This window comes from Pteropus vampyrus, unplaced genomic scaffold, assembly GCF_000151845.1.
Source record: "Pteropus vampyrus isolate Shadow unplaced genomic scaffold, Pvam_2.0 Scaffold497, whole genome shotgun sequence".
Classification (NCBI taxonomy): Eukaryota; Metazoa; Chordata; class Mammalia; order Chiroptera; family Pteropodidae; genus Pteropus; species Pteropus vampyrus.
In genome coordinates this window covers 263,211-282,396 of record NW_011889278.1, presented here as the reverse complement: position 1 = coordinate 282,396, position 19,186 = coordinate 263,211, and the positions used below count along the sequence as shown (strand labels likewise).

The window sequence follows — 19,186 nt, the reverse complement described above, 5'->3', positions numbered from 1 at the left end:
CCTTTGTGGAAACTTGGAAATGCTGAGCAGCTTCTATATTTAAGTGGTAAGGATGTGTGCATTAATGGAAAGCAACACATCCGTTATTACTAAGCAGTACTGATAAATATTAAAATGTGCACTTTCAATATTTTGATATTTAAAATTTTTGACTAAAAGCAACTCTACCCTAATGGAAGTTCCAAGAAATGGAAATCTCATCCTTTGTTGTCTGATCAATATACCTTCAGCTTTTTTTATTTTCCTTTTACGAGACATCTTGTGTAGCTTTTTTGGCAGAACTGTGTTTCATTGCTATTTGCATAGAATATAAATATTTGATTTTTACATTTACATTAAAATGATAAAAGAAATTTATCATTCAATATATAATGTTTTTTGAACTGAATTAGAACATACACATATTCTGTCTTTATATACATATTGGCTGACTGTTCCATTTTGGTTATTAATGTTTATCTTAGTCAAATCTCTGAATTGACTGCATTGATTACTAAATGCAAAACACTGAATCTTTAGAAAATAAAGCCTTAATAATTGGACTTTCAAAGTATAATAAAATTTACATGTTCCTGATAAATGAAATATTGAGACCTAGGTGTGTTGCATGGTTGGCCTGAGAAGTAATAAGTATACAAAAATAAATAGTTGTCTGAAAATTCTCTAGCATTTTTCTGACTTGAAGCATCACTTATTTTTATTTTTCAATATGTGTTTATTTTTAATATTTATTTTTTCTAATATGATGATATTACTGGGTCATATTAAAGATTAAATGAATCAAAATATATAATATGAGACTGAAAACTTGATGTACTTAGAAGTGTTTGCAAAGATTTTTCCAGCTTCTCTTTGAAGAAAGAAATATACTAATATAAATGGATAGTTTCCTGTGGAGTTATCATATTTAATGTATCTATTTTAACTTTTAGATAATTAGGAAACTTGGAGAATTTTAAGGGAAATTCTATTATCACAAGGATTTTACTGACCAACCACTCATTGATTAAACTTGTAAGTCATATCTATGGTTTAATTATCAATATGAATTACTTATTAACCAGTGTGGGTGACACTGGGTTCTCAAAATGGCCTTCCCTAAGAAGCCAGAATAAATTCTTTATTAAAAATACTGGAAATAACTGAATATTGCTATCCCAGTGTATTTTACCAGTTCCCATGCCCAAGTAATTTAAACCCCAAAAGGACATGAATAGTAACAGTGGTTAATACTTTTGTTTGTTCTCCAGCGTATATACTTGATCTGAGATAGCAAATAACCTTGGGAGTGTTGTTCCGGGTTTTTTTAATACCAGTTTGCCACATTAAAAGTGTTATCCATGGAATGTTGAATAAGTTAGTGTTTCTTTAGTTCTCTCATAACTTTCTATTTCCCAGAGATCTGAGAACAAAACAAATGTGTTGGCAATTCAACTTCCATTTATTTCTTAGATTTTCAAAATGGCATCCTTCACTAGCTAGCTTCAGGGTGCAACTGTAATAAGTAAAGGATACAATAAATTAAAATGCTCAAGAAAACAGCTTAGAGCAATATTAAAACAGCATGACAAGAATCATTAAAATAGTGAATATCCATTATATCTTGCTGCATCATTGCATATGACAATCTGGGAACATTCTTTTGCATGATTTTGTATAAGGTCAACACACAGAGAATTTATCAGTTTCTAGCAGACAGTAAGTGCATGTTGGATTACTGAATAAATACGTAAATAAATGCTTAAACATTCAAGGACTAGAATGGGAGGGGAAAAGTTTTACATACTGCATGAGATGCCCTAAGGAAATTGAAACCCTAGTTATTAAAGGTACTAAAATATTGCTTTGTATCAGTAAATATTTTATTTCAGGTAACTTTCAATACATTAGAAAGATATACTAATTGTATTACTGATTGGAATATTTTATGTGATATATTTTATTTAAGGGAAAAATAACAGCAGTGACAATGACACATTTGTAGCAATTTATAATCTTAATCACACATATCATAGATATGAGTAAGAAAAAGCAATATTATAAAAAAAGCACAAAATATTTTGAAGAAATAAATAAAATATATTATGAAGGAGAAAAAATAAAAAGCAAAGAGATTAATTTTGTCTAGGCCAATTTTAACTGAACAACCCATTTAAAATGTCATTATTTTAGGCAATAAATGTAATATATTTTAAAATTAGTGCATATATTATAGATTATTTTGAGTCTAGATAATGGCCCATTGTTCCCTTCACATAATTGGAGTACTCTCTTTCCAAATCTGTGCTCATATTCTCTCCATAGTTTATATACATTATAATACTTGCACTCTCCTTTGCAACACTCATCTACCCAGCACACTGAAAATTATTTTTCCATTGTCTAATCCAGTAGGCTACAAGCTTGATGAGCCCAGATTCATTACTTTCTTGTTCACTATATCACATGGATTAGAAAAGTCTTCAGCATATTTCTGTTCAATAGAAATTGATTGTATAACTATTTAGCTTGCTATGGAGCTCAGAGATCCTGGGGTTCCTGCATCTCATAGTGCAATAATCTCCTTGAACACTCTCTTCTCTTACAGTAAGATGCCAGGAGCATCTGAAGAGGAGAGCATCACAATGATGGGAGGAGAGGAGTGAGAACTTGAAAGAAGTGGTAGGCTCAAAATGGTAGGCTCAAAAGCTAGGAAACTTCAGATTTAAAACCAATTGAAAGGGAAGATAGAATTTCTTCTTCCTGCAGCCATTAAAAAAAATAGATAACCAAAGGAAGGAAAAGAGAAGCAAAAAGTTGTCAAAGATGCGATTCAGAAAAATCAGGTTTATTAAAGAAAACTGTCTGAACCATTATAAAATAAATTATTGGTCTACTTTCTCTAAAACAGCCATTAAAAAACTGATGTAAGTCCATCACTAGCACCCCTATCTCTCAGAATGCTGTCATGGCTATTCCTGATGTCTCCAAAGTCTTTGCTGGCACAGTGGTAGAATCGGCAGTGAATTTGTTTGAGGTGGGAAGGGCCCTCCAAAACTATAGAAAAATATGAGCGATAGAATTTAGAGGTTAAAGTTTAAGGGAGTAAATCCTCAGTTCATGTCACAAAAGCATCATAATCTATTATACCAAATTGTAGGAAGGCATATTACCAGTAAAGGGATTAAAATGTTGACTGCAGATATTCTATAAATGAGCTATTCTTCACTTGAACTTATTAGTTCTTTAAGTATAAAATGATCCGATCTTCTCTGACCTTGTATGCAGTCTAATTCATATTTGCTTTGGTGAAACTTAAGACCTTTTAATTCAATGTGGGGCCCTTTAATTCAATTTGAGGTTTTGGACTACTAAGAAGGGGGAAGAATCATGAGCTTTGAATATCCTATTTAAGAAGGGTTGCTTTCGACAATCAGAGCTCTTCTAAGGGAGCTTTTACAGTTCCATCATTGAAGTCTCAATTTTATATGACTTAATGAAGTTGTATTTTATAACTGATTTTAGCAAGGAAAAAATAAATTTGGGTTTGCAATATTCTATCATGGATAATGCAGTGTTAGCACAAAGACTATTGGAACAGTTTGTACTTTTAAACATTTAACATTATCTTGTGGTTTTTAAAATGTGACCACGCCCCCCCCCAAAAAAAAAAGACTGAATGAAGCAAATTTAGTAATATGGAAAGCAACTGAACTAGATTATATGTTTGAAATGTATTATAAAAATGTTCAAAATAGTTATTTACAATTTCTATTCACCCGTATAAAGAATACATTCATTTTCATGTATTCATAAGTAGAAGCACATATCTTGACATACCTTGGTGTTCATATTTTAGAAAAACAGAGAAACAGAAACACACTTGAGCTCTTTTTATTCTTCATTGGTCTCATTTTCACATTCCTAAAGTACCTTTCAAAATGTTACCTGTGGATTTATAAAGTGGTAAACATTCAACCATAAAAAGTTGAATTTAAAAGGCTGTTTCAGCAGACACTAGCAATGCCCTATCATAACCATCAGCACTCACTCTCTAGTTTATGTCAAATGCTTCTTCTTTTAATCATCTGTGACTCTCTACTTGTGTGATTTCTCTGTGCACAAGAGTACACTCTGCTCACTCATGGGTCAGACTGGGAGTGCTGGGAAGCAGGTTGTATGGTTAACTGTTTTGATAGCAGCTTTCAAACAATGAGGAATCAGAATGTATAAATAAAAACATTTTTCTTATGCTTTAGGTGAGATTACTCTGAGTCATGTTCTATATTGTCTCCCAGAAGTCCCCGTTGGGATTGCACCTCAGTTGTCCATCTGCTTGTTAACAACTTGTTATAGGCTTTCTCCACAACTTGTTATAGGCTTTCTCCGTCTCACTACACTGCCCCGCTACTGCCACTTCCCAGAATCAATTCCCAGCTAAACCTTTTGTGCTTGCTCACATCCTTATTTGAAACTTTGCTTCTGGCGTGAAGAATCCACAGCTCTTATGAAAAAGTGATTATCTTAAAAAAGAAAGATCGACTATAGCCATACCACCCTGAATGTGCCCGATCTCATCTGATCTTGGAAGCTAAGCAGGGTTGGGCCTGGTGAGTACTTGGATGGGAGACAAGCTACGAAGATCAGGTGCTGTAGGTATTAAAAAAAAAAAAAAAGTAAAGAATCTTGTGAACTTAGGGAACTGTGGAAAAGAAATAACCACAAGATGAGGAAATAGATTGAACTACCGTATAAAGGAAAGAGCTGTGAAAGAAAATAGACAAAATCTTAAATATAAAAAGAGCAAAAAGTGATATGGAGAAAACAGAAATGAAAGGCAAAGAAGATGATATAATATACTAAAAAAAAAAAACAAGAGAGCAAGTAAAATCTAAAAAAAATTAAAAAAAAAAGTGGTTGGTCACTAGTTCTTTCCACCTGTTATTTTCTTAGCATGATATTCTGGACAAGAAACTGGGTGATCCAGCTACTCAAGTTTCTGAGAGGCTGGGAGATAAGGGAAGAATAGTTTACACTCATGGTAGTCTTTGCAGAACCTAAGAATAAGCATCAAATATAAAAAGAGAGCTTGTTTTATATTTGGTTTGCTTTTGGTATCATTTCAGACCAAAAATGTGTGTTTAATATGTATGTCAAAAAAAAAAGTAGTAGTGAGGAGTCAGTGCACAGAGAACCATGGAAGATGAGCATAGGGATAGCAAATCAGGATTAATGCAAGAACAGGATAGCCTAAGCAAATCCTGGAAGAACTGTTAACAAACTTCATTTGGCTTTAATTCTTGTGGAAAAGAACTGTGTCTCTTGTTTCTCCAAGACATTGGAGAGTTGTTTTCCTTTTGGGTAAATACATAAGAGTAAAACTGCAGTCTTAGGGTAAGTAGATGTAATTTACCTTTTAAGACATTACCAATGAGTTTTCCAAAAGGTTATACCATTTTCTACTCCAAACAGCAAAGTCTGAGAGTTCCAGTTGCTCCAAATCTGTACCATGTTTGTTGTTGTCAGTCTTTTAATTTTAGCTATGGTAGTGGGTATAAAGTGATGTTTTGTAGTATAAATGTTAAAGATAACATTTATATGTTAAAGTAACATTTGCATATTAGAAACATTTTCATGTGTTTGTGAGCTACTTATATACCTTCTTTTATGAGTGTTTACTTAGAATATTTCTTCCTTTTCCTTATTGTTTTCCTCTTCTCTTTGGCGAGAAGATATAAGCTCTGTGATAATAAACAAATCTTTTTCACTATGTACCACAAAAAAATGTTGCTTTCAAAAGTAATCATATTGTGCCAAAAATGAGTTTTTCACTTAAGTTGATACAAAACATTTTTCAGTGCAAAATAGGTTTATTGCAGATGCCCAGTGTTTTTAGTTTTTAAAAATGGTATACTAACAGAGAAATAAATTATTGCATAATTTCTAGATTCCCAGGGACATGATCCAAATAGTAGCTTTTGTTTCTTAAATCTGACAAGATAAATAAGTCTTAATTATTATCACTTTTCTATTTCTCAAATTTAACAGATAGCTTCAATATTTACCCTCAAGTTCCTGAGAGTCTCTTATTTTCTTTAATAAAGAACAAACAAGCTACCTCCTTACCATTTTTAATATCAACATTAAAAAAATTACTATAGCTATTTTAATTGTATAGTCCCTAAACATCAGATATTAGGGAAATATTAGATAAGAACTGTTACATAAAGTAAATTTTAGATAACGTGTAATGTCAGCCTTATATATAGGTTACAGTTTTCTAACAGCTTTTCAAAAATATATCAGAATATAAAGATCTCATAAATCTCATCACATTCTAGCCAACATTGAATTTATGAAAGATCAAATTTAAATTCACGGGATTTTAAAGATCAGTTGGATCTAAAGGACACTTAAGCACCATGTTGCTCAAATATTTGACATTTGTATACCAAAGGATTTGGTAGACATATGAATCAATATTAGTAAATACATGTATTTTAAAGAAAAATAACTATAAAAATTATCTTGATATTTAAGTAACAACTTTACATGAATGAAAGGGATTATATAACTGTGCTTTTGATTCAATGAGTCACTTAGAGCCACAATCAGTCTTTAGGCCTGTGGAATATGACATAACACTAATCATGAAAAATGCATATTTTACAAACTTAAGCAATAAAGAGTAAATGATAACAAAACATGTTTTGAATGCAAACTGCAACTTAAATTTACAATGAAAAGAAATTAATGTTAAAGTTCTTAAAGCATATGTCTGGTTCTTAAGAAGTTCATGATTAAGACTATAACGAAATTTCCTTATAAACCATTATGAACTTTATAGTTAAAAATTTTTGCAATGCACATGAACAAATTCTTTGCTCTCTCTTCCTCTGACACTACCAAACTGCCTACATAGCACGCACTCTTATGTCATAGCCTTATATATGATGATTTTTAAATTATTCAAATAAAAAAATCTCTTAAGAAATAGAATGTGATTAAATGCCATTTTATTCAGCAAAGAGCCAATCTTCCTTGATTGGCATAAAAAAGATAAAGAAAAAGTTTAACCACTAAACAGAGATGGCAAAAGTATTTTGGCATGAACACCAGCTCTTAATTGATAGTAGCTGATTGAAGCACCATATTGAGACAGATTGAAAGTTTTCTCTAGGCTCAGAAGGAAAAAATGACATGGTTTGTTAACAGTGACTGCTGTTAACATAAGAAATAGGAATGCCATATATATGCTGGCCGTGTTTTATTATCTCTACATTGAGATTCCTTCATTAGTTGTTACTGAAAATGATGCAAAAGTCATGCTCTCTTTATGTTTATAAAAGAAAAAATAAGAATGACACCGAATATTACGGTTTTTGATCATAATATCTGATTCTTCTTTTTAACAATTCTTTTTAAACATTTGACAAACTAGCTGATGGATCATTGATTTGCTAAACTGTTGAAATAGTTGTTCTGTTTAGATAAGAAATTCATCAAAATTATGGAATACATAGATTTTAATGAAAACAGTAACTCAAAAAAATATATATATAAGTATTTTCCCCCCGCCATATTCATTGCAGCATTATTTACAATAGCCAAGATATAGGAACAACCTAAGTGTCTATCTATAGATAAATGGATCTAAAAAAGTATGTGTATATGTATGTATGCATGCATGTGTATAGCTATACCTATGTCTATATCTATATCATCTATCTATATCATCTCTCTTTATATAGGAATATTATTCCACCATTAAGAAGAATGAAATTTTGCTATTTGTTACAACATGGATGGACATTGAGGGCATTATTCTAAGTCAGACAGAGAAAGATAAATACTATATGGTCTCACATATATGTGAATCTTAAAAAAAAGAAAGACACATAAATACAGAGAACAGACTGGTAGATTGGTGGTTGCCAGAGGTGGGGCAAGGAAGGGTGGTAGTGAGGGGTGGACAAAACTGGTGAAGGGAGTCTAAAGGTAGTAACTTCCAGTTATAAAATAAATAACTCATGGGGATGTAATGTACAGAGTTAACTATATAGTTAATAATAATAGTTATAGTTATAGTTTAAAAAACTAAATTGAATGTTTAAAATTTGCTAAGAGAGTATATCTTAAATCCTCATCACAGGAAAAAAAATTGTAACTATGTATCGTGACTAATGTTCACTAGACTTATTGTAGTGATCATTTCACAAAAACCAAATTATTATATTGTACACCTGAAACTAATAAAATATTATATGTCAATTATACCTCAATTTAATTTTTTTTAATTAAAAAATCAAGAGTGAGTAAAAAATTTTAATATGACTATAAAACTACATTTATTAAAAATAATATTTGGTTGGTAAGAAACAATATTTTTTGAACAAAAGGTTCAATTACTAGTACTTTTTCCTGACTTTAGGACAAAAGATAATCCTGTGACCTTAGCCATATTTTGTTCTGACTTCAGACTACATAAAAAACACACAGCTTCAGAATTTCTTATATAGGACAGATAGTATTGATTTGTAAGTGATAGTTAGATGACATGTCTTGAAATATTTTTGCAAAACACAATACTGTTTTATTTTATTTGTGTTTATTTGGGGTATTTGAGGAATGCTGATAAAGACAGTGGGGATGGCTAAGCCTCTCGTGTTATTGCATTTGGAAAATATGAGTGAATTCATACACAAGAATTTTTATTTGATGTTCATCTAATAGTTAAGATAATGATTGCTTTGCGTAAAATAAGTTGTCATGTACAGGGATCACACTGATCATTTAATTAGTGGTAGTTGCATTGAAGGAATTTCTGATGCTTTTTTGAATGACCTAAGAGGTTTGGGCTTGTTTGTTTTTTGATAAATTAGTAGCAGAATTAAGGAATTATATAACTCATTGCATTTGGTCATACACATGACAAACTTACAGAACATGGATTTCAATAGTACCAAGTTCCAATCTATAGTCTCTTACATGAATAATGAGAATTTCTTTACACAGACAGTACATCATCAGCTTCCCAAAATGTAATTAAATGTAAGTCTCTTGGGTCATTTCTCACTCTCAAACCAATGGCCATATCCGCTCATATATCTGATTCTCAACTAAAACAAATAACAGGACAAAAACATGTCCAACAATAACTTAAAATATTCATTTTTGGAGTTTGACAATATTTTTAAAGGGATCTGTCAAAGCTTAATATACACGTAATTGAAACAGTAAAGGGAAAAAGAGAATTTAATTTTCCAATTCTGAACCTGTTTTGTTGCAGTGAGGAAAAATTACAACTATTGTTCAGTTATTTAGTGTGTTATTGCAACATTATATAACACAGAACATTTATTGTTATAGAAAGTACTTTTCACTTTAAAGTCCCAAGTCGTAAAAAGTTGTGCACCGGTTATTATCATTTACCTTTTCCTTAGGTACATTACTTTTCATATGCTTTCATTAGTGTTTTGCTCCCTAGCGTGCAAGTAACTTAAAGTCTACTTGCTAAAACTCAGCTGGGGAGAAAAAAGGAGTTACTCTTGCTTCAATTCTTTAAGTTGGAACAAAGCTTTTTGCAGGAGACGGTGGTTGTAAAAGAGCCAGACGGAGGAGTCTGTAAAGTGCGGCCAGCAAGCATAGCATTGCTCTCCCTGATCTGCGAGACTTAATAGGCTTCAGGCAATTAATAGATGCTATTAGAGTTTTATGTGATCTTAATTTTGCATGGTGCTCTAACAATGACTACTCTAAAATGCTTGGTTAATCTTTTTTCACAAAGCTTGATAATTCCTTTTAGTACAGGGTGGCTTTGTTGTTGTTCTCGGGGAAAGGAAAAATTATTTGAGGTAGCTAGCTTGTATTACTTGCCTAAAGTTCGAAGATTGAATAAATCTTTTTTTTTTTTTTTCTGCTCACTGAAGTGTCATTTCAGATGATTCGATGTCTGTTCCCTGCCACATTTCTGGACAATAAGTTAATGTCAGTAATCAGTAGAAACTAAGTGCTTTCAAATATTAGATTTGGGGATGAAGCAGTAAAGCTTATGTTTTACTATCAGTATTACTCTGTTATCCCTTGGAAAAATGTAGTGTGAAAAGACAAAGACAGTAGAAAACTTGGATAATGACATCCAGGTGACTCAATGATTTCCTCGAGTTTATGAAAAGAGCAAATGCAAAAGGTCACTCGAGTTGCAACTTCTCAAGTGGAACCACTGTCAGCAGAGTGTTCTCTACTTTTGCCAGCTACTATCTTCCAGAAACCTGAGTTCATTTAAAAACAATCACTGGATGATTTTTAAAAAAACAAAGAAAAACACTAAATCATATAAAATGATTTAACACCAAAAGAAAATATTGAGAAAAAGGAGACCTAGATTTCCTGACATGATGGAGAAATAACGAGCTACAGGCTCCCTTCACATAACTAAACCTTAGCGATGCTGCAGTAGTGAGACTGATATTGATGAATCTGTGAAATCTATATAGTCTTTGAGGCCCCAGGAGGAATAGAATTGATTGAGTCACAATGCCTGAAGACTAAAGTGAAGATAAGTTTTGGGATACAAAAGATTTATGCCCTCTTTATACCCCCTCATAAAGAGGACCTACTTTCAGAATCAACCTCAGAGCCTGTAACTAAGTTGAGTTTAACATTCTTCTTCAAAAACCTTCACTAGCTCTTGCTTTCTATCTCACTCTGAGTTCAGACTCCAGAGGGACTTTACTTAGGTAGAAGGCAAGAAAAAACTTTTTCCATTGTTGTTAAATTGGTGGGTTGACAAGACACCATGACTTTCTTTGAGTTCTAAGTTTATAATACCCTATCTCTGAAACCCATTACAGCAAGACAGACTTTCCTAGAATAAGAAATTATTGGAAATAATTTGTTTTACTTCCAAATATTTTTGTTGTCTAGAGCAGTGGTAACAAATTACCATAAACTGAGGGCTTAATAGAACAGAAATTTATTGTCTCCCAGTTCAGAAGGCCAGAAGTCCAAAGTCAAGTTGTCATGTTAACTTCAGTCTGGAAGTTCTGAGGGAGAAAATATTCCATGCCTCTGTTCTAGCTTCTGGTGATCATCAGAAATCCTTGGCATTCCTTGGATTATAACTGAATCACTGCAATCTTTGCTTCTGTTGTTATGTGGACTTCTTCCCAATGTGTATCTCTGTGTGTACATTTATGCTTTTAAAAGGATGCCAGTTACTGGATTTAGGTCCTACCTATCCAGTATGACTTCAACTTTACCTAACTAATTACATCTGCAAAGACCCTATTTCCTAATAAGGTCATATTCTGGGTAGACATGAATTTTGGGGAGACACTATTTAAACAACTATAAAGAGTCTCTGGATGATTGAGATCTATTCTTTAAAAAGAAGTAATTCTGTTTGCAGTAGAGTTACATATACTCCCAAAATAACAAAGGATAAAGATTCATTTTGTTCATTATATTAAGTGATTACTTTCTATTTTCATGAAGATTCCATTATGATACACATTATATTCTATTTTTCTAATACAGTTACTCAGCACCCTTAACCATAGGCTTATTTGTCCTGGAAATGACTACTTCACTAGAATATATTTCATGAATAAAAGAGTGACATGGACTCTTGGCACTGGAAGGAAGCTTTAACTTCTGCTCTACCTACCCAATCAATTCTGGAAATCTATAAGACTGTTCACTTGTTTGTTTACTCATTTATTTATCCACTCCTTCTTTCTATAAGCAGGGAATGAACTTAACTTTGAGGAAAATGTTAATTATATTTTCTTCCCTCAGGAATTTACAGTTTAGTGAGGGAGGCAATAGATACAAAATTACTTTTGCACTGTGATAATGTGTGTATATGGATATATTTATTTATTGATAATATAAATAGAAAATATAGCAAAGGCAAATATTCATAATATAATATTTAAATATTTATAAGAGAAATATTAAGATATTAATAATATAAATATTAAAATAGAAATAATAAAATATAGGCATTGGTACAATAGGTAATAGAGTCTCATATCTGTCTATCATATAGTAAATACTTAATCATATTTGTTTATCATCAACATTAGGCTGAGATCGGGGAAAGCTTCCCTGAGAAAATGACACTAGATATATGTGTTTTGAAAAAATGGGTAGAAATTAGCCTGATGAAATAAGTAGAAGTCATTCTAGGTACAGGGAACAAGATGTGTAAAGGCAAATGCATTGCATAGAATAGTAGATTTAAAAATATGTCTGTGTGGCTGGAGAAAGGAAGCTGAATTATATATATTTATAGTGAAATTGTGATCGAAAAGTTTGTGAATATAGAAAGAGACACATTATGATGCAGAGCTAGGAGATTTAGATATTTTCCTGAGAACCATTAAAGTGCTATGAGCAGGAGAGTTTAGTGTCAGATGTAATGTTAGAAAGTTAGCTCAGAGTGGGAGTAGGATAGAGTTGGGGAGGGATAATCTAGAAGTAGGGACACAAGATGAGAACTGAAATGAGTTTCTGGAAAGAGAATGGATAGAGTTCATTTTATTAAGGATATAGAATTTGCAGAATTTTACAACTAATAAGATAGAGTGGCAGTAGAAAAGAAATAGATGACTGCATTTTATTTGGCTATTTTTAAGCATAAGCTAACTTGATACACAGATAGCCAATGTATTTTTGAAAATGTTTATATGAAGTTGAAATCTGCATCTCTGCAACTCGATCTTCATTATTCCTGCTAAAACGATAAAAAAATAAATCAATCTCCCCTATGACTGCCTTTCTGATATTTAAACAGTTACATTTTCATCTCATCTTCATTTTTTTTCAAGATAAAAAAGGAACTCAGTTATTTAATTATTTCTTAAATGATATGGCTTCTAGATATGTTACCACCCACTTCTAAATGTTTTCAAAATGCAGTGTGGCCCACATAATTCCAGATGTTGGCTGGCCAGTGAAAGAACAAAATCCTTTGTTCTGAATGTTATAGATCCAGTAGTAGAGCCTGAGCTTGCATGATCTTTCTTTTCCATTTGGTTCCTTCATTCCTTTGTTCTTCCATTCCTTTCATTCCTCCCATCCCTCCCTCCCTCCCTCTCTCTCTTTCTTTCTGTTTTCTTTCCCTCCTTCCTTCCTTTCTCCATTCCTTCCTTCTTTCCTTTCCTCCTTCCTTCCTTTCTTCCTTCAAGTCTTGTCCTAACTTCCTTTTTACCTCCCATCCTCCCATCCTCCCCACCCTCCAGTCCTTTCTTCTTTTCTTTTTTTTTCTTGCCAGTTATATCATAGTGTACTTAGTGCTTTGTTGAGTTTGTGATAGCCTAAAATCTTAAAAGTATATTGCATTAAAGAGTTTTCTCTAATATATACTTAAGTAGCTGTATTATTTTAACCTAATGCAGAAAATGTATATGATTACACAATCTCAGCACATCAATAAAATTTATAGATATCATTTTGAGTTCTGATTCTTTCATTTGCCCTATGAGTTATTTTCCATGCTGTCTGCTCCATTTATTAAACCTTTGCTTATTTTCAAACAGAATATAATCTTTTTATGATTTGCCATGACTCTTAATTCCTCTCTTCTAGAACTAATCATTTTTTGCCTGTGTTACAGTTATTTAGAGATAGGACTTATCTTTCATAGATGATAAGTTCCTTGATACTAGAATCCATTCTGATTTACTTTTTAAAATTCTTTCTGTGGCCTAGAACAGTATTTTGAACTTTATAAATGCCAAGTATTTCAGCAAATAAATGAGTGGATAAATTTAAAATAGCAAGAAACTTTTAACCATTTTCTTCAAGTATCTTTTGTTTTCACAATCAACTCTGTTCTACCTATTCTAGATGGAAAATCTTTTCTTTTTGATCTGATAGAAAACTTAAAAAGAAAAAATCCAAATGAGTATTTCTTATTTCCATCTCTCATTTATAAACATTTTTTCATGTGCCTCAAGTGATGAAGCTGAACTTTCTCTTATTCTAACTTATCTGAACATAGATTTATAAGTCTTGTGCATACTTTTGATTATTCAATTTCCCTTTTTTAGCCATGTGCCCTTTGGTCTGCTTCCTGTGCAACCACATTGATTTCTGGTGCCCTTAATTTCCTTAACAAAATAATATGTTCTTATTTGTAAAAACTTAATTTTCAGGTCTGTCAGACTTATTTCCTTTTAATATACATTTTTTTCAATTTCTTGATACTTGAAACCAGCAGTATCCCTTCCATGGCAATTAGACATTCTTAGATAATATTGCCATCATCTTCCAAGATCCCCATATTTTGTCAACTGAAACTTCCTCAGTGATCAAGATGAAGTGTAGCAATTTCTGGTTATTTCATCGACCAGCTGAGAGAAAAGCTGAAAATTACATATATATGGTGAATACTAAAAATAATCTTAATGAAGTTTGAAACAAGATAAAGATGTCCTTCATCACTAATATTATTTATTATTCTTTCAAAATTTTTTGGCAATGCTATTTAAAAAATTGAAAGAGCCATAAAAATAGGATTGGAGATAAGCATAATCAATGACAAATGATTTGATTGATTTATCTGGAAAACCTAAGGCAAGTAAGTGAAAAGCCATATAAGTACAGCTAGGAACAAAAGTAATACATAGAACTAAATAATTTTTATTTCTCATTTAATTGTGAAGATTAATTTTGTTGGACATGGAATTCTAGATTAAATATCTTTTTCTTTCAAATTTTAAATATTTTACTCCATTCTCTTCTTATTTGCTTCATTTGTGATGAAAAGTCCTTTGAAATTCTTATGCTCGTTCCTTTATAGGTAAGGTGATTTCCCCCTCTGACTTCTTTCAAGATTTTCTCTTTGTCTTTGGTTTTCTGCCCTTTGAATATAATAGGCTTGAGGTAGGATTTGTTTTGTATTTATCATGCTTATGGGATTTCTGAATTTCACAGATCTGTGGTTTGAAGTTTGTAATTTATTTTTGGAATGTTCTTAGATGTTATTCCTTCAAATATTTTTTCTGCTTCATTCACAATTTTTTCTTTCTGGTATTCTAATTATATTTTTTCCAGATTTCCCCATACTCTTTGGATACTCTCTTATGTGTATATGCGTGTGTATGTTTTTAAATTTTTTTTCTCTGTGCATTTTAATTTGGGAAGTTTCTATTGACCTAATTTTTTCCTTGGCCATGTCCAGTCTATTGATGAGCCCATAAAAGTCATTATTCATTTCTTATAGCGTTTCTTTATTTCTAGTATTTCTTTTAGATTCCTTCTTAGAATTTCCATCTCTCCTCTCACATTACCTATCTATTCTTGCATATGGTCTACTTTTCTCATTAAAGCACTTAGAAAATTAATTATTAATGATAATTAATAATTATTATCTTAAATTCATGTCTGATCATTGCAACATTGGTGTTTTCTCTGAGCCTTCTGACAATGCTTACTTTGTCTCTTTAGACAATGATTTTTTTTGTCTTTTGCATGCTTTGTGATGTTTTTGTTTAAAGTTTGTGTCTTACTGGGTAATAGGAACTTAGTAATAGGCTTTCAGTGTGAGTATTTAGCTAATCTTGCTAGGATTTTGGCTGTGTTTGATATTTACTGTAGCTATGGGTGCCACAGATTCAAATTTCTCTAGCATTTTTGTTTTTCTCTCCCTGTTGACTTTGAGCTTCACTAAATACTCCTCCAAGAGTCTTGTCATTACAGATCTTTCAGCTGAAAACCTCTGCTTTATAATGGAGCCCTGCTGGTATGGTGGTAAGGTATTTGAGGGAGTGAGAAACATTTTATAATCTTATGACTAAATCTCAGTCTCTTACTGTGCCTATGTCCCTGGGTATTTACTTCACAAGTATTTCTTAGTTTTTTTTTTTTTTTCTTCTACCCCTTAAATAAGTCTGGAAAACTAGAAAGGACAACAGTGGGAGAAATTACACTTGCATGAGGAAGAACAAAAAATATTTATTAATCAGATGATAATTTTCCCTAACTAAATTTAATATAACTTCAACATAAGTACCAAAAGTATTTTTGGAAGTGAATATAGTTATTCTATTTTTTTTTTTTTATGAAAAACAAACCAATAAGAATGGGAAGCAAAATTCTGAAGCAATAGCATAAGGTGGGTGAATCTAAATTGTTAAAAGAGCCCCATCAGTCTAATGGTTTCCTTGTTTAATTTAACAAGATCTACCACATTGTAAAACATCATAACAATTAAATAAAATAGCATGATAGAATATGATTATTCATTTATTCAATAAATACTTAATGTGCCCCTACAATAGGTCAGACACTGTTGTAAGCATTTGGAATCAAGTAGTAAAGAAATAAGAAAAAATATTATTTACCTCCATGGAGTTTATATTCCAGTTGAGGAAGACAGGTAATTAAAATATCAAAATGCAAAATATCAAATATATGAGATGATAAGTGGGATGGAGAAAAAAATGAGACAAGAAGGAGGATGAGAAATGTTGGAAAGGGGTGTTAAATATTAAAATTTGTGGTTAAGGGAAGGCTTACTGATGAAGTGATATTTGAGCAAAGATGTGAAGCAAGTCATGAAGTGTGCCATGCAGATACTGAGGGGAAATTTTCTACACACAGGAAACACTAAGTGAAAATGTTCTGAGGTAGAAGAATGCTCAGTGTTTTATAGTAACTTGAAAGAGAACTAGGAGTTAAGAGAACCACAGTGAATGTACTAAGCAATAAAGACAGAGAATTAAGAGGTCAGGATCATCTCAAGTTCTGTAGGTCATTGCAAGTTTTTTGGCTTTTCATCTGAGTTTGATGGAAACTCATTGGAAGATTTTGAGCAGAGTAATGACATCATCTGACATGTATGAAAAGGATTCTTCTGGATTTTGTGTTGTAATAAACTGTCAAAGGGGAAGGTCAGAAGCAAGAAAGTAAGTTAGCATAGTGTTACAAAAATACTAATGAAATGTGATTTTATATAGATGAGTACTGTAGCAGTAGAGGTAGTATGAAAAGGAGGTAGTGATGAGAGCTAGTAGAGTAAGTTCATGGGAAAAGATCAGAAGTTAAATTTGGGACTATAAAATTTGAGAATTTGAGATGCCTATGATACATTCAAGTGAAATGTCTTGTAGGTACTTTCATGTATGGTTATAGATTTGAAGGGGAAAGTCTGGGCTCCAGATGTAAATTTGGGTATACTTCATTGTATAGATGATAATAGAAGACATAAAACTGATGAGATCACCCAGAGAATAATTGCAAAAGAATAAAGACTAAATCCTGGAACAGACAGTTGTTAGACATTGGAGAGGTTAGGAAAAAAACAGCAAAAGGGACAGAGGAGTTGTCAGTGAAGTAAGAGGAAAATCAAGATAGTGTGGGCAGCTGAGTAGTAAAAAATTTGGCTGATTTTTTATACCTAGTTCTTGGGAGGTAACCTCTAAATCTTTGGAATTTCCTGAGGGATAGTAGAATCATTATTCATGGACAGCCTCTAGTTTAAGCTAAGGAGATGACTCAGTATGGAGACTAGCCATGCCAAAAACACCAGCCATGTGTTTAGAGTGTTGGAGAGCTTTGAGTCATGTAATATCAGCCTGACCTCTGGTGAGGGGAGGGAGGTTGGAGATTGAATTCAATTAGGTGGCCAGTGATTGAGTCAAGTATGCCTATGTAATGAAACCTCAATAAAAAGTTCTGAACACCAAAGCTCAAGAGAGCTTCCCAGATTGGCAATACTCTGCATATAGTTGTTCATCAATGTGTCTGGAGGAAATAAGTCTTGAGAACGAAGAAGCTTCATATTTGGGACTCTCCTAGACCTGGTCCTCTGCACAGCTCCCTTTGACTGGTACTGATTTCTATTCTTCTGCTGTTAAAATTGTAAGTATAGCACTTTCCTGAGTTCTGTGAGTCATTCTGGCAAATTATATTGAACCTGAGGGGGTAGTGGGAACTCATGAATTTGTAGACAGTAGATCAGAATTAAGGGAGGCCTAGGAAACCCCAAACAAGTGGTGTCTGAGGTGAGAGCAGACTTATGGAGATCTGGGCCCCTAATGTGAAGTTTGGACTAACTCTGAACAGTTGATATCAGAAATCATTGCAGAGGCCAAAGGAAGAAAATATTTCAGGGAGCAGGTAGTGGTTATCTGAATTAGTTTATATGAAGACCAAGAATTGAGATTTCTATTCAACAACGTGGAAATCATGGTTGACTATGAAAAGAGAACATTCTATAGAGTTAACAGAGTGAAATCTTGAGTGTGGAGCATTGTATCTAGAATAGGAGAGGAATTGTAGGCAGCAAGTATAGACTACCCTTTTGAGGATTTTGCTGTCAATGGAAGGAGTCATTTGTGGCTTTCATTGGAGGTAGATATGAGATCAAGGAGGGTTTTTCATTATATTTTAAAATGGGAGATTTCAAAGAATGTTTATGCTGATGGAAATAATCAGTTGGAAGGAAATGCAGGTAAGGTAAGGGATAGTAAGAATAAGATCTAGACAATGTCCTTTAGCATGTGGGGGGCCACTGGATTAGGTATATAACTGTAGGAGTGGCCTGGAAAAAAAAAACACAGTATTTCCATAGTAGCAAAAGAAAAGGGAAAGTATAAACATAAATGCCTTCAAATGGATGTGATAGTGTGAACTTCCAGAGAAATTCTCTTTTGATTGCTTCTTTTTTTTAGCGATATACAAAGTAAGTCATGGGGTGAGAATGAGGATATTGTAGGAATTACTGGAAGCTCGAGGAGAAAAAAGCAGATATGAACTTGAGTCATCGATAAAGGCTCATATGAGAATAGTGATCCTGAATTTTAAAGTGACACCAGTCAGCATGGTGGTAGTGAGTCATAGTGAAGGGCATGGACTGTACATGCTCCAAAGTTGGAAGTGAGGGTGGAGTAAAAACTGCCATTGCTTGAGAAGGCTCCCAGGGAAGAAATGCATTCACGACAGAGTTGGATTTCTCTTAGGTAAAGTGAATATTTAGGAAAGAACTTGAGGGCATAATGCTGTTTGCTGATAACCAATTAGTGGAACAGAATAGAAAATCCATAAAGTTTGTGTGTGTGTGTTTATTAATGGCGTAATTTCATATCAGTTAAAAATGGATTGTGTTATAACTAGGGGAAAAGTTAGATCTGTGTCTTACATTTTACACCAAGGAAAATTCAGACAGATCAAACATTTAATTATGGAAAAGTAAATT

The 19,186-nt window shown here is 32.6% G+C and overlaps 1 pseudogene; it reads left to right on the top strand.

Annotated features, from left to right (window-relative positions):
* The first annotated feature begins 4,519 nt into the window (after positions 1–4,519).
* LOC111732834 lies at positions 4,520–4,638 on the top strand (annotated as a pseudogene).
* The last annotated feature ends 14,548 nt before the right edge of the window (positions 4,639–19,186 follow it).